This window comes from Carcharodon carcharias, chromosome 6 (assembly GCF_017639515.1).
Source record: "Carcharodon carcharias isolate sCarCar2 chromosome 6, sCarCar2.pri, whole genome shotgun sequence".
NCBI lineage: Eukaryota > Metazoa > Chordata > Chondrichthyes > Lamniformes > Lamnidae > Carcharodon > Carcharodon carcharias.
In genome coordinates, this window is record NC_054472.1 from 137,319,125 (window position 1) to 137,346,226 (window position 27,102).

Genomic DNA, 27,102 nt, shown 5'->3' on the forward strand with positions numbered 1-27,102 from the left:
GGATGTTTTTTCTTGCCGCTCGCAGTGGCAGACTTTCACGCCATATTGTCCCATTCTCATCTCATTAATTATATATTCCAGGGAAACACACCATTTCGATGGCGGGCAGGCTCCAATTTGCTTGTCACGTCATCACTTGCCATCAAGCCGGGCGCCACATTTAAAGTGCAGCCGCGTGCACACCTTTCAGTGCCTCCAGCCCAGGACTGCTGCACAGAAGACATGGCCCCAAAAGACAAGAAGACTGCAGTCCCTGGTTTAGTGACGCGTCCGTCAGGCACCTTTTGGACACCATGGACACCCGCTGTGATGTCCTCATCCCTACTCTGGCTGCAGGAGGGGTAGCAACATTACCACTCCAGCTTGGTAGGTGATGGGAGTGGTGATCAGTGCCAATGCTGGACAAAAGGAATTGACCAGCCAATGCAGATAGAGGGTGAACGATTTCATCCATGCCGCCAGGTATGAAAACCATCCCATCACTCTAAACTCACACATTCAATCCCATCACATATTCACTGGCATCTCATTCACTGCCAGCTCAAGGGACATCACTACTGACTCTCTTATACATCCTCTCACATCTCCACCTGGCCTCATCTCCTCTGGAGATTGCCTCCTCAGTCCTCACCAGCTTGATGCCACTTGCACAAATCAACCTTTCCCCAACACACACCTTGGGATATCTTTCTATCCCAGTACAGCCCTTGCCCTGCAGCCTCTTCCCTTGCTTGAGGTTAGCTCTCTCCCTTCCCCAAGTTCTGCAGCTGTTGAAAAGCCACCCCCCGCCTTACAACTTGTATTCTGGGTAGAGACCAGCCCGTAAGCCCTCCTAAAATTGATGTGGTGCTGCTTGCGAAGCCTGGTGCTGATGATTGTGAGTGCTGTCCAAAGCAAGGTAGGCAAACATACCTCAAAGTCCCAAGTAACGTGCAGCTCACCAAGTGCACGTCACTTACATACAGTTGTGAAACACATCGGCGTGATTGCACGCCAACATGCTCAGATGATCCAGCATTGGGGGGATGACTCCAGTGAGCTGGGCTTATAATGATATGTAGATGTACTACAATGAGGTTCCCAACATCTGACGGCCATTGATGGGTGGATGATTGCAAACTGGTTTCACAATGCCGTGAAACAGATTTTTGGCCTTCTCACCATATTGTTCGCTCACCCTGCCAAACACACCCGATGCCAACGGCTACAGAAAGTTCCGCCCAAAGTCATCAGCTTGTGGAATAGACTGCTACCCAGTCCAGTTTAGTTACATTATTCAGCAAGGAACAGGCTGAATTTCTGAATCAACAAAGAATAGATACATGGATTGGAAATCAATGAAAAGTGGTGATTGAGTGTTCAATTAAGATCTGAATGATGTAACAGAATGGATGGGCTGAATGGTGAAATTATATTCGACATCCCTATGCACTTAAACTTTAATCATCCAAGAAGAATTCTTAAACAGCGGTTAGATATTGAAAGAAAATATACGCAATTCATTGAAAAACTTTAGCAAGGATCTGGAAACATAAGAACCACAGGCGAAATGGCCAGGGAAATGCTTTCCTTCTTAATATACAGGAGATCCAAGCAGATGATTTCTATTATCTGGTGATTTCACATTGAAAGACTTTGATAAAAATACTGAAGCAGTAGAAGCATAGCACTTACCATGTTGGAAAAAAATTGCTGGTGTCCCAGCTGGCCTCTTCTTCAATGTATCATTTTAAATAGATAAGCAGTAGTGTTTTTTTTAATGGTGTCACTATGCCAACAAATGAAATCTTATCTAAAGTCGATGGATAATCCCCTATACACACTGGAAAGTGGCAGTTCAGTCCACACAAAAGCATTTCCATAAGTATATGTCTCAATCTTATCAAGATATATTCATTTTCTTTTATGCGGCAGTTTACTTTATATGAAAACAAAACAGGCATGTCTGGGTCATAAAACACAAGGAAAAAATTAAAATAATTCAGTAGAGCTAAACATCCGCAGCTGATTCTATGTTTATGTGAAACTTGGAGTTGAAGCTCAAGTATTAAATACGAAGGGTTGCAAGCAGTATGGCTCTATTGCAATACAGGGAACCTGAAACATGTCAGCAATAGAGATGATTAAAATCTGATTCCAACACAACCACTAAATTGACATAAGAGCACTGAAAAGTAAAATGCATTTAATTTCCCTCCATCATATCTGACTAGGACAGGGAACAGCAGGTCCTTCCAAAATAGATGGTTTGCCACTAGACCATCATAATGCATGCTAGCTACAGACTTTCCAGGAAGTCAGGTACACAAATATAGATCTTCAACCTCTGCATTCATGAATGCTATATTCAGATATAAACCATATTTCCAATTTTCAGATAATAGTAAAAATGGGTTTCTACCTACAGTCACAGAGGAACTTGTGCTTGCAACTCAGGGAACGCACCAACCAATGTTCCAATGGCTGATGCTCCCTTTAATTCAATTAGTTGACTAGTACATGAAAAGTTTTCCAAACAAACTTAGCCTGTAGCACAGTATATCAAGGAATGAAAAATCCAGTGAGGCAGCACCTCTTAAAGAGCTGCAGTGCATCATTAAAAAGGAAGATGTAATGGCAACAAAAAGGTGGACCAGTCATTCACAATAATACAGCAGCGATGTGACCAAAGCCCAATATTTTTGATGCTTGTCATAATCAGAAGACATGAAGGATATATATTTTATATATATGTCTATAATATCCTGGCTACTTTATAAAATTATAATTCTGTTTATTTTTAAATGGACAAATGACTAGACTGATTAAATGGCCACCACTGATCACATGATGGTAGCTCTGGAGGTTTCTGAGCCATTTAAAAGTGAACAAAAGCTAACAGATCAAACCCCTGGAATGTAACATTCCTTTCATTATATAAATATTCTAACCAGGCCAGCACAAAGGAGAGTAGATGAGATGTCCACACCAGCCAGCTATGGACAAGGGCACAGCTATTTGTGACTCCTCATGTCCAACATTGTGCTAATGGCTCTACAGTTGCCTGCTCAAAACACAATGGGCAGTATTTTGCCCTTGGTTGGCAGGCGAGCCCCACTTGCCCAGCGGTGGGCGGGCAGCTGAACTCTGCTGCTGAAACAGGGCCCGCCGCCATTTTGAGTGGGCGGGCCAATTAAGGCCCGCCGAGCGGCCTGCCCGACAGGAAGCGCTATGTGCTTCCTCTGCGGGGGAGGGAGGGATTCCCCATCTGTCAAAGTGCGCTCATTCGTGCATGCACACAAAAAAGCACACTGCTCCCTGAGACTAAGTGCTGTCTCAGGGAGATTAGTGACAGTCTAAAAAACTTTAAAAATAGAAAAATTTAAAAATTATTAACATGTCCCCCTCATGTGACAATGTCACATGAGATGGGACATGTTCATTAATATTACATAAAATTTATTAAAGTTTTTAAAAACGGACGTGAAACTTCATCCCGCCAGTGGAGGAGGTTTCATGTGTTATCAGAAGCCCGCTGTGGCTCCTGGCCTGCCCGCCAGCCTTAAGGTTGGATGGGCAGGGTATTTAATTACCTTAATTACTCTGTCAATGGCCTCAATTGGCCATTGACAGGTCGGCGGGTGGACAGCTAATTTCACTGTCCACCCGTCTTCCTAAAAATTTAAATGGACCAGGATGACATCGAGGGTTTATCCCAACGTCATCCCGCGTCATTTTCCCATCGGCAAGTAGGCCCCACCCCCAAATCGCTGACAGGACAATTCTGGCCAATGGGTTTTAACTAGGGGAGCATCATAAGCTAAATAGCTTGGCCTGAAACCACCCTATCACATGACCGAGACTTGAGCTATTTGAATTGCTTTAATTATACAACTTTCGGATTCCATCTTCAGTCTGCTGTTTAACATCTGACTGGCAGGCCACACAGAAGCAAGCTTTGACCAGATTGGAGAACTGGCGCCCATCTAACCTGACTCTGCTGGGAAGATTTTGTACTATCGCCTACAGAACTGATTCAATCTCTGCATGTCGAACTTCATCTTGGGACACCAACACCACCAGAAAAGTGAAACTTACACCACTGGTCTACAGCCAGAAGAAATCTGTGAGAGAATTTCTCATTGGACTTTGATTCTAGACTCTGGAATCATGTGAAACTGTAATCCTTACTGTTATCGTGGTCTTTGCCCTGGACTCTTCTCTTTCCCTTATCCCTCTTTTATTGTATAAATGCAAAAAGGGGCAGAAGTTGTGAAACCCCGTCCCACATGTTGCGTGTGTGTAAAATAAACTACACCTCTTACTTTTACCTTATTTCGAGTTTGCTGTGGGGTTATTAAAAGGGTTGGGCAAATGCACAATGACTTATAAAAAGGGGAAATAAAAATCAAAAACTCCTTTCTATTTACGGATGGGTGATGAGCGGAGAAATCAGGGCTGTTCTAAATTAAACCCACCAATAATATGATAATGGCTTCATCTCTGATGACATCAGCAGAAATTGCACATCAAAAATCTACAAACCTTTAGTTAAGCTGGACACAAAAATGTAAGTGTAAGTAATCTAGCTGAGCAGGCCAGATCCCAGAAATGCCATGCACCTAGTTCAGATAGTAAAGTTAAAGCTATTGGAAGGATTTGATGGCGTTGTGTTCGTTCCTTGGCACAAAAAGAATGCTTATGCACCCAATATGACAGGGAGAATGCATGCAGCCATTACATGCTGGAAATAAGCTGCCAGCCATAGTGGTAAAGGTAGAAAAAGAGATGCTCCGCGTCCAAATTTGAAACAGGTATTGGGATCTTTGCATATGCAAAGTGAGGACATAATGCCTGTTTGACCAGGTTGTAAATTTGTGTTGGCCTGAACAACCATTAGCCACTAAACCACTAGCTACTAACCATTAGTGGCACCAGCCACTAAAAACGCAGAATTTTTTAAAGTACTGAAGCAAATGTGGAGCTGAGAGGAGCGTTCTGCCCAATTCCACAGCAATGCTGAAGGCCAATGCTCATTCCCACTTGGTCCCCTCCTGATTGCCCCCTATCTTGCGTGTGCCTGTTCCAATTTCCAACGCAGGGATTGCAAGTTGATATGAATCAATTTCTAATGCAGAGTTTACAAAATCCAGACAGGATAGTCCAGATTGTTTAGCGTACCAATGGGGAGGAACCCAAACCACTGCCAGCCCATATCAACGCACCTGCTGCCCTTGTCCTTCTAGATGGTTGAGGTTGTGGGTTTGGAAGGTACTGTCGAAGGAGACTTGACAAGTTGCTGCAGTGCATCTTGTAAATTTTGCACACTGCTACCAATGTGCGTTGGTGATGGAGGGGGTGGATATTGAAAATGGTGGATTGGGTTCTAAAAAAGCGGGCTGCTTTGTCCTAGATGGTGTCCAGCTTCTGAGTGTTGTGGCTGCATTCATCCCAGCAAGCAAATGCCATCACACTTATGACTTGTGCCTTGTGGATAGTGGGCAGTATTGGGTAGTCAGGAGTTGAGGTACTCAACACAGAATTGACAGCCTCTGACCTGCTCTTGTAGCCACAGTGTTTATATGGCTAGTCCAGTTCAGTTTCTGGCCAATGGTAATCCCCAAGGTGCTGGGATTCTGCAATGGTAATGCCATTGGATGTCAAGGGGAGATAGTTAGATTCTCTCTTGTTGAGGATGGTCACTTGTGGTTTTTTTAGTCATTCATGGGACTATGCAGTGGTCACTCCTGTCAAACTGTCATGGGCAGATGCATGTGTGGCTGATAGATTTGTGAGGACCAGGCCAAGTAGGTTTATCCCAGCACTTTTATTGCCCATCTGTAATTGCCCTTGAGAAGATGGTGGTGGGATACCTTCTTGAACAGCTGCAGCCCATGTGGTGTAGGTACACCACAGTGCTATTAGGAAGGGAATTCCAGGATTTTGATCCTGTGACAGTGGAGGAACGGTGGTGTAGTTCCAAGTGTATTTCAGAGGCGAATTTATAGGCGGTGGTGTTCCCATGCATCTGCTGCCACTGTCTTTCTAGGTTGTAGAGGTTACAGGTTTGGAAGGTGCCATCAAAGGAGCCTTGGTGAGTTGCTGCAGTGCATCTTGTAGATGGTACAAACTATTGCTACTGTGCATCGATGGTGGAAGGAGTGAATGCTTAAGGTGGTGGATTGGGTGCCAATCAAGTGGTTTGATTTGTCTTGGATGATGTAAAGCTTCTTGAATGTTGTTGGAGCTGAACTCATGCAGACAAGTGGGGAGTATTCCATCACACTCCTGTAGATGGTGAGCAGGCGCTGGGGAGTCAGGAGGTGAGTTACTCTTCATGGAATTCCAAGCCCCTAACCAGCTCTTATAGCTGTAATATTTATATGGCTGGTCCAGTTCAGTTTCTGGTCAATGGTAACCCCCAAGATATTGATAGTGGGGGATTCAGCAAAAGTAATGCCATTGAACGTCAAGGGGAGATGGTTGGATTCTCTCTTGTTGGGACAGCCATTGCCTAGCACTTGAGTAGCGCGGAAGTTACTTGCCACTTACCAGCCCAAGTTTGAATATTGTCCAGGTCTTGCTGCATTTGGACCTGGACTGCTTCAGTAACTGAGGAGTCGTAATCGGTGCTGAACATTGTGCAATCATCAGTGAACATCCCCCCTTCTAACCTTATGATGCTGGGAAGATCATTGATGAAGATGGTTGGGCCAAGAACCCTACCCTGAGGGACTCCTGCAGTGATGTCCTGGAACTGAGATGATTGACCTCCAACAACCACAACCATCTTCCTTTGTGCCATGTATGACTCCAACCAGTGGGGAGTTTTCTCCTGATTCCCATTGGCTCCAGTTTTGCTGGGACTCCTTGGTTCCACACTCAGTCAAATGTTGCCTTGATGCCAAGGGCAGTCACTCTCACCTCACTTCTTGAGTTCAACTCTTTTGTCCATGTTTAGGCTCAGGTTGTAATGAGTCCATGGGCTGAGTGGCCCTGGCAAAAACCAACCTGAATGTCAGTGAGCAGCCTACTGTTGATTAAATGCCACATGACAGCACTGTTGATGACCCCTTCGATCACTTTGCTGATGATTGAGAATAGGATGATGAGGCAGCAATTGGCCAAGTTGGACTTGTTAGCTTTTTGTGGGCAGGACATACCGGGGCAGTTTTCCGCATTGCAATGTAGGTGTCAGTGCTGTAGCTGTACTGGAACAACTTGGCTAAGGGCTCAGCTAGTTCTGGAGCACAAGTCTTCAGTACTATTGCCAGAATGTTGTCAGGGCCCATAGCCTTTGCAGTATCCAACAGCTTCAGCCATTTCTTGATATCACATGATGTGAATTGAATTGGCTGAAGACTGGCATCTGTGTTGCTGGGCACCTCCGGAGGAGGCTGAGATGAATCATTGACTCAGCACTTCCAGCTGAAGATGGCTGCAAATGCTTCAGCCTCATCTTTCACATTAATGTGCTGGGATTCCCCATCATTAAGGATGGGGATATTTGTGGAGCCTCCTTCTCCAGTGAGTTGTTTGATTGGCCACCATCATTCATGACTGGAAATGGCAGGATTACAGAGCTTTGATCTGATCCATTGGGTGTGGAGTTGTTTAGCTCTGTTTATCGCATGAAATTTTCACTGTTTGGCATGGAAGTAATATTGTGCTGCAGCTTCACCAGGTTGACACCTCATTTTTAGGTATGCCTGGTGCTATTCCTGCATGTTCTCCAGCACTCTTCATTGATCCAGGGTTGATTCCCCGGTATAATGGTAATGTTAGAGTGGAGGACATGCCAGGCAATGAGGTTTCAGATTGTCATTGTATACAGCTCTGCTGCTGATGGCCACAACACTCATGAATGTCCAGTTTTGGGTTGCTAGGTCTGTTTAAAATCTATCCCATTTAGAACAGTGGTAGTGTCACACAGCATGATGGAGGGTATCCTCAATGTGAAGATCGAAATTTGTCTCCACAAGGACTGTGCATTTGTCACTCCTACTGATTCTGTCATGGACAGATGCATGCATGACAGGTAGATTGGTGAGGACGAGGTGAAATAGGTCTTTCCCTCTTGCTGGTTCCCTCACAACTTGCCGCAGGCCCAGTCTAGGTCTTGACCAGCTCAGTTTGTAGTGGTGCTACTGAGCCACTCTCAGTGATGGACTTTCTGTGTTCTCACTTCTTCCAAGTGGTGTTCAATATGGAGGACTACTGATTCATCAGCTGAAGGGCTGGGGTGGGGGGGGTGGTGGGGTTGTGTGTGCACGTAATCAGCAGTAACCTGCAGGAGGTTTCCTTACCCAGGTTTGACCTGATACTATGAAGCTTCATGGAGTCAATGTTGAGAGCTCTCAGAGCAACTGTCTACCACTGTGCCACCACATCAGGTGGGTCTGTCCTGCTGGTGGGATGACATACCCATGCCCAGGGATGGTGATGGTGGTGTCTGGGATATTGTCTGTAAGGTATGACTCTTTGAATATGACTTTGTCAGGCTGTGGCTGATTAGTCTATGGGACAGTTCTCCCAATTTTAGCACAGGGCCCCAGATGTTAGTAAGGAGGACGTTGCAGGGTCTGCCGTTGTTGGATTTGGTGCCTAGGTCGATGCCAGGTGATCTATCTCGTTTCATTATTTTTTTCAGACTTTGTAGCAGTGTGATACAACTGAGTGGCGTGTTAGACCATTTTAAAAATTAACCACATTGCTGTGGGTCTAGAATCACACACAGACCAGACCATTCAAGGATGGCAGACTTCCTTCCCCAAATGAAAATAGTGAACCAAATGGGTTTGTACAACATTGGTTTCATGGTCACTATTACTGAGACTAGTTTTTAATTCCAGATTTAATAACTGAATTGGAATTCTACCAGCTGCCATGGTGGGATTTGATCCCTTGCCAGCAGAGCAATAGCCTGGGTCTCCGGATTACCAGTCCAGTAACAATACCACTAATCCACCACTTTACCCACATCCCCCCACTGTATGGCATGAATATTGCTTGCATATCATCCAGGTCTTGCTGCATTTGGACATGGACTGCTTCAGTATCTGAGGGGTCGCGAATGGTGCTGAACATTGTGCAAACATCAGCGAACATCCCCACTTCTGACCTTATGATGGAAGGAAGGTCAGTGATGCAGCAGCTGAAGATAGTTGGGCCTGGGACACTACCCTGAGGAACACCTGTAGTGATGTCTCGGGACTGAGATGATTTACCTCCAACAACCACAACCATCTTCCTTTGTGCTAGGTATGACTCCAACCAATGGAGAGTTTACTCCCTGATTCCCATTGACTCCTGTTTTTCTCAGACTCCTTGATGTCACACTCAATCAAATGCTGCCTTGCTAACAAGGGCAGTTCTCTCACCTTACCTCTTGAGTCCACCTATTTGTCTATGTTTAGACCAAGGCTGTAATGAGGTCAGGAGCTGAGTGGCCCTGGTGGGACACAAACTAAGTGCCAGTGAGCAGGTTATTTTTGCATAAGTGCTGCTTGATAGCATTGCCGATGACCCTTTCCATCACTTTGCTAGTGGTGCACAGCATACTGGAAAACCTCAGCACAATATTGATTACTGTGTGTGCTTTGTTTAAACAGCCTTTCAGTTATTCTCCAGCTTCTGTACATGAAATAAAATGAAATAAAACCTTAATCATAACACTGACTTCAGTATCACAAAATATTCTGACAGAAAGCAGAAAATAGCATCATACACCATCCTTCGCCCCAACCCCCAACCACCACAGATTCTTCAAGCTTTCTGAAAGCATGCCATTTCAAAACAACTAAACTAGTCAAATTCTAAATTCCATTCAATGCAAGCAAATGAATCTGATAAGGTGAAATGTGGGCCAGGTTGAGATTGGACTTGATTTTTTTCAATGATTTAATATGTATTAGCTTCCCATTAATTTCAAAAGGGCTTGTTTATTTTCTTTGGATTTTTGTTTAGCACAACTAGATATCTCGAAGCATCCAGGCTCAGAGCTCCCACTGCAGCTTCAGTGCAGCCTAAGGGTTGTAAAGAGTCACATAGGTAACCAATGAGCATGCAGTAAGGTTGTGCTTTATATTGACCCTTTAAAATCTGCATTAGCAATGTTACACCAAAATCAAAGATATAAAGGTATATTTTTTGTTCATTTAGGACAAAATATAACAAATGGGTGGTTTGTTTCATGAGGAAAGGTTGGACAGGCTAGGCTTGTATCTGCTGGAGTTTAGAAGAGTAAGAGGTGACTTGGTTGAAACATGTGGGGCAGAGTTTTACAACCGCATGGACAGGCGTGCGGCCGATTAAACCAAGCGTAAAATAGTGTGAGACGACATCAGGCGAACATCCCAATGTCAACAGGAACATACATAATCTTCAGGTCGGTGTCAGAGATGCATCCGCAATCAATTAAGAGGCTACTTAAGGCCATTAAAAACCTAATTGAACCCGATTCTACGTTGCTCGTGTGATTTCACGCTTGTCGCACATGCAAAATGGGCACGTGGACAGCCCACATTTTGTAAAACCTCATCCAAGGGTCGGATAAAAAGGGTCAGCAGCATTGTCACTGTGAGTAGTGAGGAGTTTAGGAGATGGTTTGCTGCTGGTTGCTTATTTGAACTTGGCAGCTTCATCTCAGCATTTCCAGGCTTCATTTCAGGCATCATTGGTGTCTCCAAGGCCCCTGGATGATTTTGACCATGTGGACCCTTCCTGGAATCAGACAGCCTTTTGTTACCATGATAATGGGGATTGTGGTCTCTACTGGTGGAACCTTTTCTGAGGAGGAATAGAGAGGCTTAAAAGAGAGGAGGCCAGGTGTCCCAATGCAGTTTCCAAGGGAGGGACCTGTGGGAGGAGAGGTGTAGGCACAAGGGGTGCAGGGCCAGCAGGAAGTTCAAGGCAGAAGTGGCCACAAAAGATGCCAATATCCTGCTGCCAGGCTTTACAGGCGGTGATAGACCTACTTCAATGTGTTCAAGGTGCAATCCTGGAGGAGGCTTTGCTTCTCCAGGAAAACAGTGACCTCCATTTGTCAGATGATTGGGCCAGAGATCAGCTCCAACCGTCTGGGTGGAAACCCCGTACCAATGGCCCTTAAATGCTATGCATCCGGTTCTTTCCAGGGCTCGGGGGGGATCTTTATGGTGTCCCAATCAGCTGTCCACAGTTGCATCAACCTGGTGGCAGAAGCTCTGTTCAGGTGGGTAATGACATTTATTAATTTCCATACAGACGAGGCCAGCCAGGCTGAGTGAGCCAGAGGCTTTGCAGTGATTGCTGGGCTCCCCCGCATCCAGGGTGCAATCGACTGCACACATGTGGCCATCAAGACACCAGCGGGTCAGCCGGGTGCCTTCATCAACAGGAAAGGATCCCACTCCATGAACATCCAGATAGTGTGACCACAAGATGCAGATTCTGCAAGTCTGTGCACGGTACCCTGGCAGCTCCCTTATATCCTGAGACCCTCCCAGGGGCAGAGGGTCTTCAGTGCTCCAGTCCAACTTGATGGATGGCTCCTAGGTGACAAGGGCTATCTGTTGAAAAGGTGACTTATGACACCTCTCTGCCACCCAAGAACAGAGGCACAGCAGTGTTATAGTAGGAGCCATGCATTCACAAGTGCAGCGATAGAGAGGACCATAGGTCATCTCAAGATGTGCTTCCAATGCCTGGACTGTTCAGGGGGTGCACTACAATGGCCCCTAGAGTGGGTGTCACTGATACTGGTTTCATGCTGCGCTCTCCACATCTGGCACTGGCAACGGGGGACCCACTGGAGGAAGAGGATCTTGACGCAGCTCCACAGGCCACAGATGATGAATCCAGTAGTGAGTCAGAAGAGCAGCATGATAAGGAGAATGCTGAGGGCATGGAGACAGACCTCAATATGCTTCAGGGAGGCAGGGACACCAGGGACACCTTGATCCAATGGTCCTTCAGCTAGGCTGCCAAAGATCTGCTTCCACCTCATGGCTGCCGTCTCCATCCCGGATGTCTGAAATGACCCTTTCATTTGAATCCAAAGTCCACTCAGTGCCTGTACAATAAAGTTTAGATCCACTCATGTCCAGCATTACATACTGGTGTACCCTGCACCAAAAAAAAATAAAAAGGCCATTACAACAAAAACAAAATTGATCTCATTTTGACAATTCAAAAAAATTATCGTAAACTTCTCTGGTCTTCATTCCCAGGCCAGTAAATATAAATAAAAGATTACATAATAGAAGGTCACCCATGACCAGTCCCTCTCATGCTCATGGTCCCTTAAACTTACATTTACGAGTGCTACATCTTGGTTCACCCCAACAACACCCTCACTGGCACCGGCACTGGAGACAGCCTGCTCACTCTGCTCTCTTGTTGGCCTTGATAATCTTGGCGGTCATACTCTGTTCAGTGGAGCCTGTGCTGGCCCAGCCTGGGAGGGAGCGGCCAGTGCCATGGCTGGCATCTCCCCAGTCATCGCAGCCTCATCTGATGCCGCAGTCATTGGTAGAGGGGCTCAGGAGCTGCTGCCATCATCCAGAGCATCCTGAGAGGAGCCCGCAGGGGCGACAAACAGCTCGTGCGCAACGTGAAGTCACTCTGGACCTCCCTGCTTGCCATTGTTGGATGGGCACCTAGCTGGGATTCCCACGTGAATCATCCAACTCCCACACTGGCACTGACCACCTGAGGTCATTGCCTGTGTGAGGGCTTGCAGGTCTACGCACAACACTAGGAACGCCTGATTCTTTTCCTGGAGCTGCCTCTCCATGACAGTCACCACTCTCTCAATATAGGAGGTAGTGCGCTCAGCCATGAGGGTCAATGCAGTGCTTATGCTCCACATGGACTGCTTCAAAACAGACCATGGCACCCAGAGGGTGGTGACAGTCTGGAATGCACTGCCTGGGAGGATGGTGGAGGCGGGTTACCTCACATCCTTTAAAAAGTACCTGGATGAGCACTTGGCGCACATCATAACATTCAAGGCTATGGGTCAAATGCTGGTAAATGGGATTAGGTAGGTAGGTCAGGTGTTTCTCACGTGTCGGTGCAGACTCAATGGGCCGAAGGGCCTCTTCTGCACTGTGATTCTATGATTCTGCAATTCTGCATACCCTCATGGATTTCTGCCAGATCCTCCCATACATCCAGCTGGACATCCAGCATCTGCCACCTAATGGATGACTCCAGAGGCTGATCATCTGGCTTCGACTCAGAATCGTCCTGGTCTCCAGCAGTCCTCCCACTCCTGGCACCATGGGCACTCTCTGCCCCCGCCTTCTCCTCAAGCAAGTGTGAAGTGCCCTCACTGCTGTGCTCCAACATTCTAGCCGAGGATGTAACGCCCATCAAGTTGCTGGTGCCTGGTTCAGAGAGCGGGTGTGACGCAGGTGCATGTGAAGTCTGGCGGTCCTCTGGCGTCAGGGGTGGCTCTTCAACATCCTGCGACTGAATGTGTGGTGGCAAATCTAAGAGAGAACAACAACATGTCAATAGTTTAAGTCATTACACTGACACTGTGCATGCCAGGCACCTGGGTGAGACAATGGAGATCTGCATCATGGTGCCTGAGTGGCACTTAATACAGTGGACTTTCCCAAAAAAAGGTAATGCAGGGCTCTGGCTGGCTCTCCAACCAGCTGGCAAGACCCCTGTCATTTTCATTAACTTCGCTCAATAGCTACAAATATTCAGCACTGCGCTGTGATTAGCTGCATCCGCTCTGGCTGATGTTTTCTCTCCCCAGAGCAAGTGGTGATTGAAATCAATTGTATCACTCTTGTCCCAGCTGAGTTTGGCTAATTCAGCACAGATGCTAATAACAATTTCTAATCTGTATGGTTCAATGTGTTTGCTCATTGATCTACCCGGGAAGTTCCCTCGTTTCAGGCTCTGAAGGGGTATTATTATTGTAATTATATTGATGTTGTTTTCATATCTTTGCACCCTTCCCTTGAAGAATAGTGCAGAGTTGTGAAAGGATTCGCAGTCTGATGTGTAATGACATAGATGCTCCTTCTACAGTCATAATCACCTATATAGCAACCAATGGGGTGGCTAGTCCTCTATGATAGGAGGGTTTTATGTGCTCCCATAATTCTATATGATGAGGGGGAGCAAACAGCTGAGACCAGTTCCTCCTGCTGCATGTCAACCTAGAATGCAGAGCAGTAGGTTTTCTCTCCAAATGCTGGGGCAGTCTGGAGCAGGTTTCAAACTGAATGACTTGGACTATGAATGCTATCACCAAGCCCAAAGGTTCATCCCAGTAACATGGGGCCTGCATGTTACTATTTGCATGAACTTATTGCATCGTCTCCTGTTTACCCTCCAAAATAAAAGCCATCAAAGATTATCAGGAAAACAAGCAGTGTTGCTCTGGCCTCTGAAAATCCCTGAGAATTTCAATGGCCTCTTCATTGACAAGCATACATTTGCAAAAGACATTTCAAAGACATGCAAATTCATAGACCACAAGCAGAAAAATGCATGTCCTTCTGCCTAAAAATAAACTTTTCTGTTTCTGTATCAGAGTTAATAGCAAAACCTTTTTGACCTTCAATGAAAGAAGCAATTCTTGTATGGCTTGGGGTTTCAGATAGACACTTCTAAGAGAATTACAAGACTGTAAACTAATTGAGAGGTTCAAGACTCCATAAAATAAGAAAACAAAGCCTGAACACTTTAGCAGCCTCTGTTATCATTGATATATTCACCAACATTATATCAAATTTGTATATATTGCTAATAATGTTCTATGTTTTGAAATTAGTTTTGCGATATGCTGTGGTTTGCTTGTTTATTGCTAATGAATACTTAAGTTTGCCAATTATCCATATGACCTGTGCTTAATGTAAGGCCTAAAATAAAATATTTCAGCATATGTTTAACAGTAGATCATTGCAAAATACATGACAATACCTATGTGTAATAGAGTAAGCAACATCTTAAAGCAGCTGGAAAGGAACCTGGAAAGGGTGAGAGCAGGTGAAGAGGTTATATTGCAGTCTGCAGTAATGCAGTCAGATTTGGTCACTATACTTCAGGAAATATATATCGGCCTAGGAAGGGGTTCAATGCAGATTCACCAAAATAATACTGAGAGTTAAAGAATAAATTATGAGGAGAGGTTGCATAACGTTGTATTCTCTTGAGTTTAAAAGGTTGACTGGTGATCTGGTTGAGGTATTTAAAATGATAAAAGGAATCAAAAGGCAGATGCAGAGGATCTATTTCCACTGATGGGGAACCCTAGAATAAAGGGACACCATCTTAAAGTTAGAGCTAGGCTATTTAGAAATGAAATCAGGAAGAACTTTACCCCACAAAGGGTCATGGAAACCTGCAACTCTTTTGCCCTCTGAGCTCTGGACATTGAGTTCATTGAAATTTTCAAGGCTGAGATTGAAATAGGCACATACTACAAACATACAAAATCAGGGCAAAAGTAGGCCATTTGTCCCTTTGGGCCTGCTCCACCAATCATTAAGATCATGGCTGATCTGTTTGTGTTTTGAATTCCACAATCCCATCTACCCCCGATAACCTTTGATTCCCTTGCCTAACAAGAATCTATCTACCTCCACCTTAAAAATATTCAAAGACTCCGCCTCCACCATCTTCCAGCAGAGAGCTCCAAAGTCCCACAAGCCTCTGAGTGAAAAAAATTCTCCTCATCTCTGTCCTAACAGGGCGACGCCTAATTTTAAAACAGTGCCTCCAAGTTCTGGACTCACCAACAAGAGGAAGAATCCTTTCCAAGTCCACATTGTCAATGCCATTTAGGGTCTTATATACTTTAATCAAGTCACCCCTTGCTCTTCTAAACTCCAGTGGATACAAGCCCAGTCTGACTAGCCGTTTGTCATAAGACAACCCATTCAGTCCAGGTATCAATCGAGTAAATCTCCTCTGAACCGCCTCCAATGCATTTACATCCTTCCTTGAATCAGGAGACCAAAACTGCACACATTATTTGAGATATGGTCTCACCAACACACTGTGTAACTGAAGCACAACATCTTTACTTTTACATTCAATTCCTCTCGTAACAAAGGATAGCATTCCATTAGCTTTGATTACATGCTGTACCTGCACACTAACGTTATGTGACTCATGCACTAGAAAACCTAGATCACTCAGCTCCTTGGAATTCAGCAGCCATTCTCCGTTTAAGTAATACTCTGCTTTTTTATTCTTCCTGCCAAAGTCAACAACTTCACACTTTCCAATATTATGCTCCATCTACTGTATTTTTGCCCAGTCACTCAAATTATCTATATCTGTCTGCAACCTCCTTATGTCCTCTTCACAACCTACTTTCCTCCCTTTCTTTGTGTCACCTGAAAATTTAGCTACCATGCCTTCGCTGCTGTCTTCTCAATCATTGATGTAAATGGTAAAATGTTGAAGCCCTAACACAGACCCCTGCAGGACTGCACTCACCACATCCTGCCAATCAGAAAAAGACCCATTTATGCATAGTCTCTGTTTCCTGCCAGCCAGCCAATCATCTATCCATGCTAATATGTTACCCCTTACACCACAGGATTTTATTTTCTGCAATAACTTTTGATGTAACACCTTATCAAATGCCTTCTGGAAATCCAAATACAGCACACCTTTATCCCAGCGCATGTTATTCCTTCAAAGAACTCCAATAAATTGGTTAAACATGACTTCCCTTTCACAAAACCATGCTGACTCTTCCCAATTACCTGGAGTTTCTCTAAGTCCCCAGCTATTACCTCTTTAAAAATTGATTCTAACATCTTCCCATTGACAGGTGTTAAGTTATCTGGCTTATAATTTCTTGTTTTCTGCCTCCATCCCTTCTTGAATAGAAAGGTTAGATTTACTACTTTCCAGTCTGCTAAGGATTGTGTGGTAAGGTTATCAAGGGATTTATTTTTATTATTTATTTGTTCATGGGATGTGGGCATTGATGGCTGGACCAGCATTTATTTCCCATCTATAATTGTCCCTGAGAAGGTGGTGGTGAGCTGTCTTCTTGAAACTCTGCAGTGCATGTGGTGTAGGTGCACCCACAGTGCTGTTAGGGAGGGAGTTCCAGGATTTTGAACCAGCGGCAGTGAAGGAATGGTAATCTAGTTCCAAGTCAGGATGGTGAGTGACTTGGAGGGGAACTTCCAGGTGGTGGTGTTCCCATGTATTTGCTTCCTTTGTCCTTCCAGATGACAGAGGTTGCAGGTTTGGAAGATGCTGTTGAAGGACCCTTGTTGAATTCCTGCAGTGCATCTTGTAGATGGTACAGCATTGCTGCTACTGTGCATCGGTTCTGGAGGGAGTGAATGTTAAAGGTGGTGGATAGAATGCCAATCAGGGTTGCTTGTCCTAGATGTTGTTGAGTTTTTTGAGAATGTTTTGAGCTGCACTCATCCAGGCAAATTGAGAGTATTCCATCATACTCCTGACTTGTGCCTTGTCTTGATGGACAGGCTTTAGGGAATCAGGAAGTGAATTACTCTCCGCAGGATTCCCAGCATCTGACTTGTTCTTGTAGCCACAGTATTTATATGATTTATATAGCTGATCCAGTTCAGTTTCTGGTCAATGGTAACTCCCATGATGTTGATAGTGGGGGATTCAGTGACGTTAAAGCCATTGAATGGAAAGATGATTAGATTCTCTCTTGTTGGATATGATGATTGCCTGGCACTTTCGTGGCATGAATGTTGCTTGCCACTTGTCAGCCGAAGCCTGGATATTTGGGCATGGACTGATTTAGTATCTGAAGAGTCACGAATGGTGCTGAACATAAAGCAAATATCAGCAAAAATCCTCACTTCTGATCTTATGATGGAGGGAAGGTCATTGATGAAGCAGTTGATGTTGGTTGAGCCTAGACGTTATCTTGAGAAACTCCTACAGTAATGCCCGGGATTGAGATGATTGACCTCCAACAACCACAACCGTCTTCCTTTGTGTTAGGTATGACTCCAACCAGTGGAGTGTTTTCCCCTTGACTCCAGTTTTGCTAGGGCTCCTTGACACCACATTCAGTCAAATGCTGCCTCTTACCTTACTTCTTGAGTTCAGCTCTTTTGTCCATGTTTGAGCCATGGCTGTAATGAGGTCAGGAGCTGAGTAGTCCTGGCGGAACCCACACTGAACATCAGTGAGCAGGTTATTGCTGTGTATGTGCCGCTTGATAACACTGTTGATGGCATTTTTCATCAATTTGCTGACAGTAATTGGCCAAGTTGGATTTGTCTTGATTTTTGTAGACAGGACATACCTGGGCAATATTCCACATTGTCAGGTAGGTACTAGTGTTGTCACTGTAATGGAACAGCTTGGCTAGGGGCGCTGCTAGTTCTGTAGTACAAGCCTTCAGTACTATTGCCAGAATGTTGTCTGGGCCCATAACATGGTAAATGGAGTTCAGATACAAATCCACCATGATCTAATTAAATGATGGAACAGGCTCTAGGAGCTAGGAGGTTTACTCCTGCTTTTATGCTCCTATTAATAAGTAATTAGTTTGCTTAAGTTCAATGAAATGATTATTTAAAACAGAGAGGATGTGAAACCTGGAACAGTGGCGACACTGGACACGGAGCTATGAAAGCTAAAGACCCTCACAGTGGTGCGAGCTGAATGTTCAGCCATTACCCGGCCAACCTGGTCTCCTCCCCATGCTGAGTAGAGCACTCACGCAGGTGCTCCTACGTGCACCAGAAGCAGCAGAAGTGGTGCTAACACGACCTGCTGGCTTATGTGATGCTCAGCTTCCAAACTTGGACCATGCAAGTCTATTCAACGAATTTGCTTGTCACTTGCCAAGGGGCAAGGATTCACCTGCAAGGTGAGCCAAACACTAATGTTACTTAAAGGGCCAGCCAATAAAATTGCAATTGGTGATTTACACTAACTTCTGCTATTGCAAAGTTTCTAGAAAGGTTGCAATGAGTTGTTGTGTTTTTTTTAATTCATTCATGGGATGTGGGTTTTACTGGCTTGGCCAGCATTTATTGCCCACCCATCCCTAATTGCCCTTGTTCAGGAGGCATTTAAGAGTCAGCCACATTGCCATAGGTCTGGAGTTACATGTAGGCCAGTCCAAGTAAGGGCAGCAGATTTCCTTCCCTGAGGTTGTTAGTGAACCAGATGGGTTTTTACAACAATCAGCAGTGGTTTCAGGGTCATCATTAGACTTTCTTTAATTCCATCATCTGCTGTGGCAGGATTTGAACACAGGCCACCAGAGGATTATGCTGGGTTACTGGATTACTAGTCCTGCAACAATGCCACTACACCATCACCTCCCCAAGGAAAGTAATGGCACTGCATCCTCAGAAAGAGGGCAGAACATTTGGTGACTTGTCCACACAAAGACTGCAACAGGCATAAGGGCTGCAGCTGCGATGCCTCTGGGAACACGGGGAAGGAACAGAGGCTGAACAGAGGCCAGGCTCTGAGTGATGCCCTCTGCCATGTTAGAGCTGGACTCCTCAAAGCTCCCTGACAGTGGCAGGAGGCAGTGAGGTTCCCTTCTGCAGAACTCATCTGGGAGTTGGCACACAAATCATCCCTTCCTCCTGGTGTGGCTGCAGCCCACATGCAGATCCAAATTCTGTACTAGCCTCTAAGATACACATAGTGCCAGTAGCTGAGCTGGTGACTGCGTGTGTCAGATAAAGTGTGTGTCTTCATCAGTCCTGTGCTATTGTTTTCTCCTCTAACTTAGACTGCTATGGCTGGGCTGGCCACAGCTTTTGGGTGTCTGACAGCAGAAATTCAGAAAAGGGAGGTTGGGGTGAGGGAAGGTGAACTTCTTAGAGTTTGGTTAGATGTCAAGAGGCATTTCTTTTCCCAGAGTTGTTGACCTATGGAGCAAGTTTCCAGCTCATGCTGTGGGTGCACAATAACTAAAAACATTCAAAAACAGTGGGCAAAATCATCCCAGAATTGCACTAAGTGCAGTAGTGGGCATGGAAAACAATGTTTTACCCACCGGCCGCAATGGTGGGTTTTCACACCATAGTATCCCCTTCCACCCCATTATTTATCCGGTCCCAGGAAACATACCGTTTCACTGGTGGGCTTCCTCCGATTCTCCTGCCTTGCCATCATCTCGCCACTTCCTCACGCCGTGCACCATATTTGAACTGCAGCAGTGCGCACAGCTCTCGATGCTTGCAGCCCAGGACTGCTGCACAGAAGACATGGCCCCAAAAGGCAAGAAGACTGCAGCCCACCGTTTTTCTGACGTATCCCCGGAACACCTTTTGGACTCCATGGAGCCCTGCCATGTCCTTTACACCCACTATGGGCGCTGGAGGCCTATCAGTGTCACCACTCCATCTTGGGAGGCGGTGGCAATGGTTGTCAGTGCCAACACTGCAGAGAAGAGGTTCGCCATCCAGTGAAGAAAGAGGATGAATGATCTCATCTCTACTGCCAGGGTAAGGCAAACATCTCAACGCTCTAAACACACGCACTGAAGCCCATCAAACATTCACTGGCACTTCACTCACTGCCAGCTCAAGGGACATCACCACCCATTCTCACACACACATCCTCACATCTCCACCTGGTCGCATCTCCTCTGGAAACTGCCTCCTCAGCCCTCACCCTTTTGAGGCCACTTGCACAGATCAACATGTGTCCCCAACACATGCTAGGATACCCCACTTCCCCAATACAGCCCTAGTCCTGCAGCCTCATCCCTTGCCCGAGGCCACTTCTCTCCCTTCTCCAAGCAAGTCCTAACCCTGCAGCCATTGAAAAGCCACACACTCCTTCTGGCTAGTCTGGTGGGTAGAGACCTGCCCGTGAGCCCCCCTAAAAGTGATGTGGTGCTGCCTGTGAAGCCTGGCACTGATAACCACAAGTGCTGCCCAAAGCAAGATAGTCAAACAAACCTTAAAGTCTGGAGTGAAGTGCAGCTCAACAGGCGCACATCGCTTATGTTCAGTTGTGAAACACTTTGGTGAGCGATCACACCGATGTGCTTGGGCAATCCAATGTGGGGGGATGATTCCAGCGGGATGGCAAGATGATGAGATGCAAATGCATTGAAATTAGGTTCCCGATGTTGAATGGCGGGAAAGGCGTTGATGGGCGGAGCGGACGATCACAAACTGGTTTCACGACAGCTTATAACCGACTTTTGGCCATCTCACCATATTGTCCGCTCATGTCTGCCACAACTCCCGATGCCAACGGTGGGGGGAAAATTACGGCCGGTGTCTTTTTCACTGTGTCTGATGTAACAATGTTTAGAAGTAGGTGGGGCATTGGAAGATGTGTATCCCAATCTTTGTGGTTGGAGAGGAATTTTCCAAATGGGCCTAGGCTTTTTCTCTTTCTTATTGCCTCCCCTCAGGGATTCACATGGCTGGCCGGCGAGTTGCACTTTACCGTGATGTCACGGCTGAGAAAAGGGAAGTGTCATTTGTGGAACTACCTATAGGGCTGCATCTGCTGGTCGGCAAGCGGGTAGCAGGGCCTGCTAGCCGACGCATAAAATCATGTGGGGTGACACCAGGCGGGCGTCCCGACGTCACACTGCATCATTTACATTTTCAGGTGGGCGTGCGCGGAGCCGAATTGGCTGCATGCCAGCCAACCTGTCAACGGCCACTTAAGGCTATTAATAAAGTAATTGAAGTGATCAGTGGACTTGCCCATCCAACCTTAAGGTTGGCAGGCTTCTGTAAAAACATGAAATCTCATCCAAGGGCAGGATGAGGTTTCATGAGGGTATTAAAATTTGTATGAAATGTCTAAATAAAAGAATTTGACATGTCCCAGCTCATGTGACAGTGTCACATGAGGGGACATGTCAGTAACTTTTTCTCTCATCTTTATTCAATGTTTCAAACCTAAGCAGCACTTTGCCTCAAAGAGATTTGTGCGTTCTTTTGCGCGCATGCACGAAAGAACGCACTCCCAGCTCAGGGAATTCGCCCCCACCCGCACAGGGAGCGCATAGCGATTCCTGGCGGACATCACGCTGGGCATAAAATAGCGGTGCACCACCGACTGGGGGTACCGATCGGGAACCCACCCACTCGCACCCGCTCCTGCACAACACCCCCGACGGGGGCAAGATCCTGCCCATAGTCTACCACTCTCAATGCCATGCACTGGATTTGCAATACTCAATGTTATTCTGTTGCCTTGATAGAAACAGTGTTTAGGTAAGAATTACTTATAAAAATAAAATCTTACTGCTGTTTATTTTAAAGATTTTATGAATTTAAACATATATAATTGATCCCAACAACTACCTAATGTTTTATTCATAAATTAAATGTTTTCCATATGTTTTATTAAAAGATGTTTGGAAGCTATCAAAGCCTTTCAGTGCTGCAAGGTTCAGAGAGATATTTTGACTGAAGAAATATCCATTTCTCCAATATTTATTATCAGGAGTTTTCAGAATATAATTTTGCAAGGAAGTTAGATAATAATCAAATGTCTGTGCAAGCAATGGAAATACCATTTCAGTTCTTAAAGTCTAATTGTGTGCATGAAAACTGCTGCAAATTTATTAAAAGGCTAAAAATCAAATATCAATCAATATTGTTGGAAGAGGGAGCATCAATTGAAAGTTGAGTGCCGTCAACATAATGTGCATTAATATGCTTCATAAGACACAAGTGGTGACATAGAAAATAATAATATATACATGTCCTATTACTTCCCTATAACAGTCAGTGAAATAAAAGTACCTATCACTGCAACATAAGTCACATGGCATAACAGCACTGCAGTATGAGTCACATGGTATAGCCACTGGTGCTTGCCATTAGGGAACTTGCTGCTGCCTTTGCATCTATATCATACACAAAAACACATTTACAAATAGTGACACATTTTAGAGCTTGGATGATGTTGATAATCTACTATTGAATTTTAGCATGTTCCAAACTCCTTAAAGCTTTATTAATCCAGAAACATACTCCTAGATATGCATCACCTGAAGTGTATTAATTAGGTTTCATATTAGCTGTTATACTAAGGCATTTGTGCATCAAATTAAATTGTTAACAATTTCTAATCAATATATCTTCACTGTCAGAAAGATTGCACTATAATGAGATTTTTTTCTGGTAATTGTCTCAGAAATACTATCTGAAAACCTTGGTTAGAACTTCATCTTATATCCAAGCATCAGATTGGAAATTCCAATTAGGCACCACGCCTCGGTATTGAACCATTCGTCGTTGATTTGGCACTTGTGATGATAGGTTGTTCCTTCTAGTTTCCTGCAGGATGGACGAGCATTGTGCTCATCCCCATGTCAATTTTTCTTCCTCTTCTTTCTAGATGGCTGTTAACTGAAATGTCTACAATCCAAAATCAAAATCCAGGATCTTTGACCTCACTCAAGAAGCAAGGCTGTGTGTCCTCTTGGTGTGCAGTCTCAACCTCATGAATCAACTTTGGCTCCTCTGTACGTTCAGATATTTTGGCCCGGCACAGTTTGCCAGAGTGTCCAATTCTGTTATGTAGAAAGCATTGGACTGAAATTGCAGGACTGGATTGGGTGCTTTCCTTTGTACCATAGTTTACCCTCTCCTCTTGAAATAGACCTGTGCTACACAAGGACTTCAGCCTGCCTAACAATCTGGATAGCTTTCTCAAGGGTTAGATCTTCCTTCACTTGCAGCATGTCTGCGGGTGTGTCGTCTGCTCCTCCTACAACGGTTCTATCCCTGATAAGATCAGATTTTAGGTCTCTGTATTCGCAGCCTTCAGCCATCCTCTACAGATCATTAATGAATGAGTTGACATGTTCTCCCGGCTGCTGGACTCGCTATTAAATTTAGCCCTTTTGAGGATTTTGTTACTTCTTAGGTTAAAATAAACATCAAATGATTTTAGAAATTCTTTAAATTTAGCAGATGATTCATTGATTCCTTGAGTAGCAATAATGTCGTCCACTATTGGGCCTACCGAATAAAGCAGCGTGTTAACTTGTTCAGCTTCTTTCCTTTTATCCAGACCTGAAGCAATCATGTCTCTAAGGAATATTTTTCTCCAAAGTTCCCAGTTACATGATTGATGATTACATGGCCTTGGATATGCCCAAATTGATCTGGGAGAGTGGATTTCTGATCCATGGTTAAAAAAAATTTGAAATGTAAGTTCAGCTTTAAGAAGTTACTGAAATTCAAGATGGTGCTGCTATTCATTTGAAGACAAAAAGTTTACCCATGCTTGCTGACCTTGGTGGGCTCCCACTGCAACGGCGCTCATGCTCAGCCCTGAAAAAATTTTAAACAATAGCTGCTGACTTCTCCATTTCAGCGCTATCCTTAAGGGTCACGAAAGCATGGCCTCCGCTGGTCTTTAAAGCTGATTCTTTATTTGTGATTGTGCCAAATTAACCAATTAATTTTCTATTTCCTTCTTTCTCAGATCAAGCATGGACACCACATGTTCAGGCATTGGTTTAGAGTCTAGTTTTTCTGACTGAGTTTTTTAAATGGCAATTTCTGACCACTGAACTATTTCAAAGTTTATCAAGACTTGCTTCATCTTGGGATTTAAAAGTTTTAGCTCACCGCTGCTAAGTCTGCTGTCAGTGCACTCTGGGAATTGAAGCTGGACTTCCGAGAGATCCTATGGAATCTTCTGCTGCAGCAAAGAATTTTTAATCCCTGCCTTCAGCTTCCAAGCCTTTCATTGGAACTTTCCCTGGTGATTTTCCTTTACGTGTCTGCTCTCGAGCTCCTTTTCAGGTCAGAATGCTTCTTCAACTTTTTCTTTAGTCCTTGCAGGATTTTAGTTTTTCTCTGCATTTTCTGTGAAGTTTTGTTTCTTTCCTGAACCGGAGGAGTCAGCAGCAAGTCGATACAAGTAACCATTGTTTAAAAAGTTTTCAAGGCTGAGCGCGAATTTCATTGCAGCAGCTGCCTGCCAGAACCAGCAAGTGCAGATAAACCCCTTTGTCTTCAAACGAACAGCAGCACCATCTTGAATTTCAGCAACTTCTTAAAGCTGAGCCTACACTTTATTTTTTTTTAACCCTGGATCAGAAACCTGCACTTCCATGTCAATTCAGTCTTATCCAAGGCCCAGATCAATTACATAACTGGGGAATTTGGAGGAAAAGATTCCTTAGATATATGATTGCTGTTGGTCTGGATAAAAAGGTAGAAGCTGAACAAGTTAACACGCTGCTTTATTCGGTAGGCCCAATAGTGGGCAATATTATTGGTTGACAAGAAATGAATGAATCATCTGCTAAATTTAAAGAAGCACTAAAATCATTTGATGTTTATTTTAACCTAAGAAGTAATAAAATCCTCAAAATGGCTAAATTTAATAAGCGAGTCCAGCAGTCAGGAGAACCGGCTAACTTATTCATTAATGATCTGTACAGGATGGCTAAAGGCTATGAATATGGAGACATAAAATCTGAATTTATCAGGGATAGAATAGTTGTAGGAGTAGTGGATGACACATTCTCAGACATACTGCAAGTGAAGAAAGATCTAAACCTCGAGAAAGCTATCCAGATCATTAGACAGACTGAACTCCTTGTGCAGCACAGGTCCATTTTAAGAGGAGAAAGTAAACCATGGTACAAAGACAACTCAACAGTCCAGTTCGTTTTCTTATATTCATTCATGGGACGTGGGCATCGCTGGCTAGGCCAGTAATTATAGCCCATCCTTAATTGCCTTTGAGAAGCCGCCTCCTTGAAGTTCTGCAGCCCATGTGGCATAGGTACACCCACAGTACTGTTAGAGAGGGAGTTCCAGGATTTTGACCCAGCGACAGTGAAGGAATAGAGATATATTTCCTAGTCAGCATGGTGAGCAGCTTGGAGGGGAACTTTCAGTCAGTGATGTTCCCATTTGACTGCTGCCCTTGACCTTCCAGATAGTAGCAGTTGTCGGCTTGGAAGGTGCTGTCTAAGGAGGCTTGGTGAGTTTCTGCAATGCATCTTGTAGATGGTACACACTGCTGCCACTGTGCGTCAATGGTGGAGGGAGTGAATGTTTGCGGATGTGGTGTCAATCAAGCGGGCTGCTTTGTCCTGGATGGTGTCAAGCTTCTTGAGTGTTGTTGGAGTTGCACTCATCCATACAAGTGGAGAGTATTCTATCACACTCCTTACTTGTGCCTTGGAGATGGTGGACTGGCTTTGGGGAGTCAGGAGGTGAGTTACTCACTGCAGGATTCCTAGCCTCTGACCTAGTCGGTTAAACAGAAACAGGGACACTCCAGGCTAAGGGGAGCAATACCGTAACCAACCAGTAAAGTGACCATGTCAGTGTTGTGGAGCAAAGCGCCCCCCCACAAGCAAGATCAATGTCCTATCAAAAGCCACCTTTGATCCTACCTGACATCCCAGAGGTTACAGTCAGGAGAAACAGGAGGAGTCTTCTCCTCAACACTAGACTGTCATCCCCATACTGCAGTCGATGGACATCGAGGAAGATACTCAGATGCCAGAACAACCCCCAAATCAGCAGAGTTTACCTGCGATGCCAGAGCTTACCACTCCTCCAACAATAGTGTGAATGAGAAATGGAAGGGTTATAAGGCCTCCAGTCCACCTTAACTCATGAACCCAGAGACTTGAAGGGGGGAGATGGGGTAGTAATAACAATGTAAACACATGGGGTAAACTAGAATAACTTGAAATACATTGGTTAAAGACTTAAGGGGAGATGGAGTATAAGGGCCTGACACATATAGAGTTAATGTGGGGCTGAGTAAAGTACCAACCACACAGTGATGTAAGAGAACACATGGCCCGCATCTTGGGGTCAGTCTAGTGTTGGACAGATCTGTGTGCACAAGAAGCATGGAGACAGCTCTTAGCTTGAACCCTTTACTGTATATATGTACATACAGTTAACCTACTTAAGACTACAAAGACTCCAGTAAGACCTACTGAACGGTATCCAACATCCTACAACTATGTGCACTTGGAACGGGGGAACTCGCCATCACCAACGTTCTCTTGAGAAGGGACCCATGCAATTTCCATGGCCTTCTCCTGCATGGCCCTGACTGCCCACAGTATTGGCATCCTACTCCTAGCCGAGGGCATCTCAAGGTGTTGTGCGCCCATTTCCCCTGCAAGGACAAGAGGTTAAAGGAAATATGGCAATGCAGCCCATC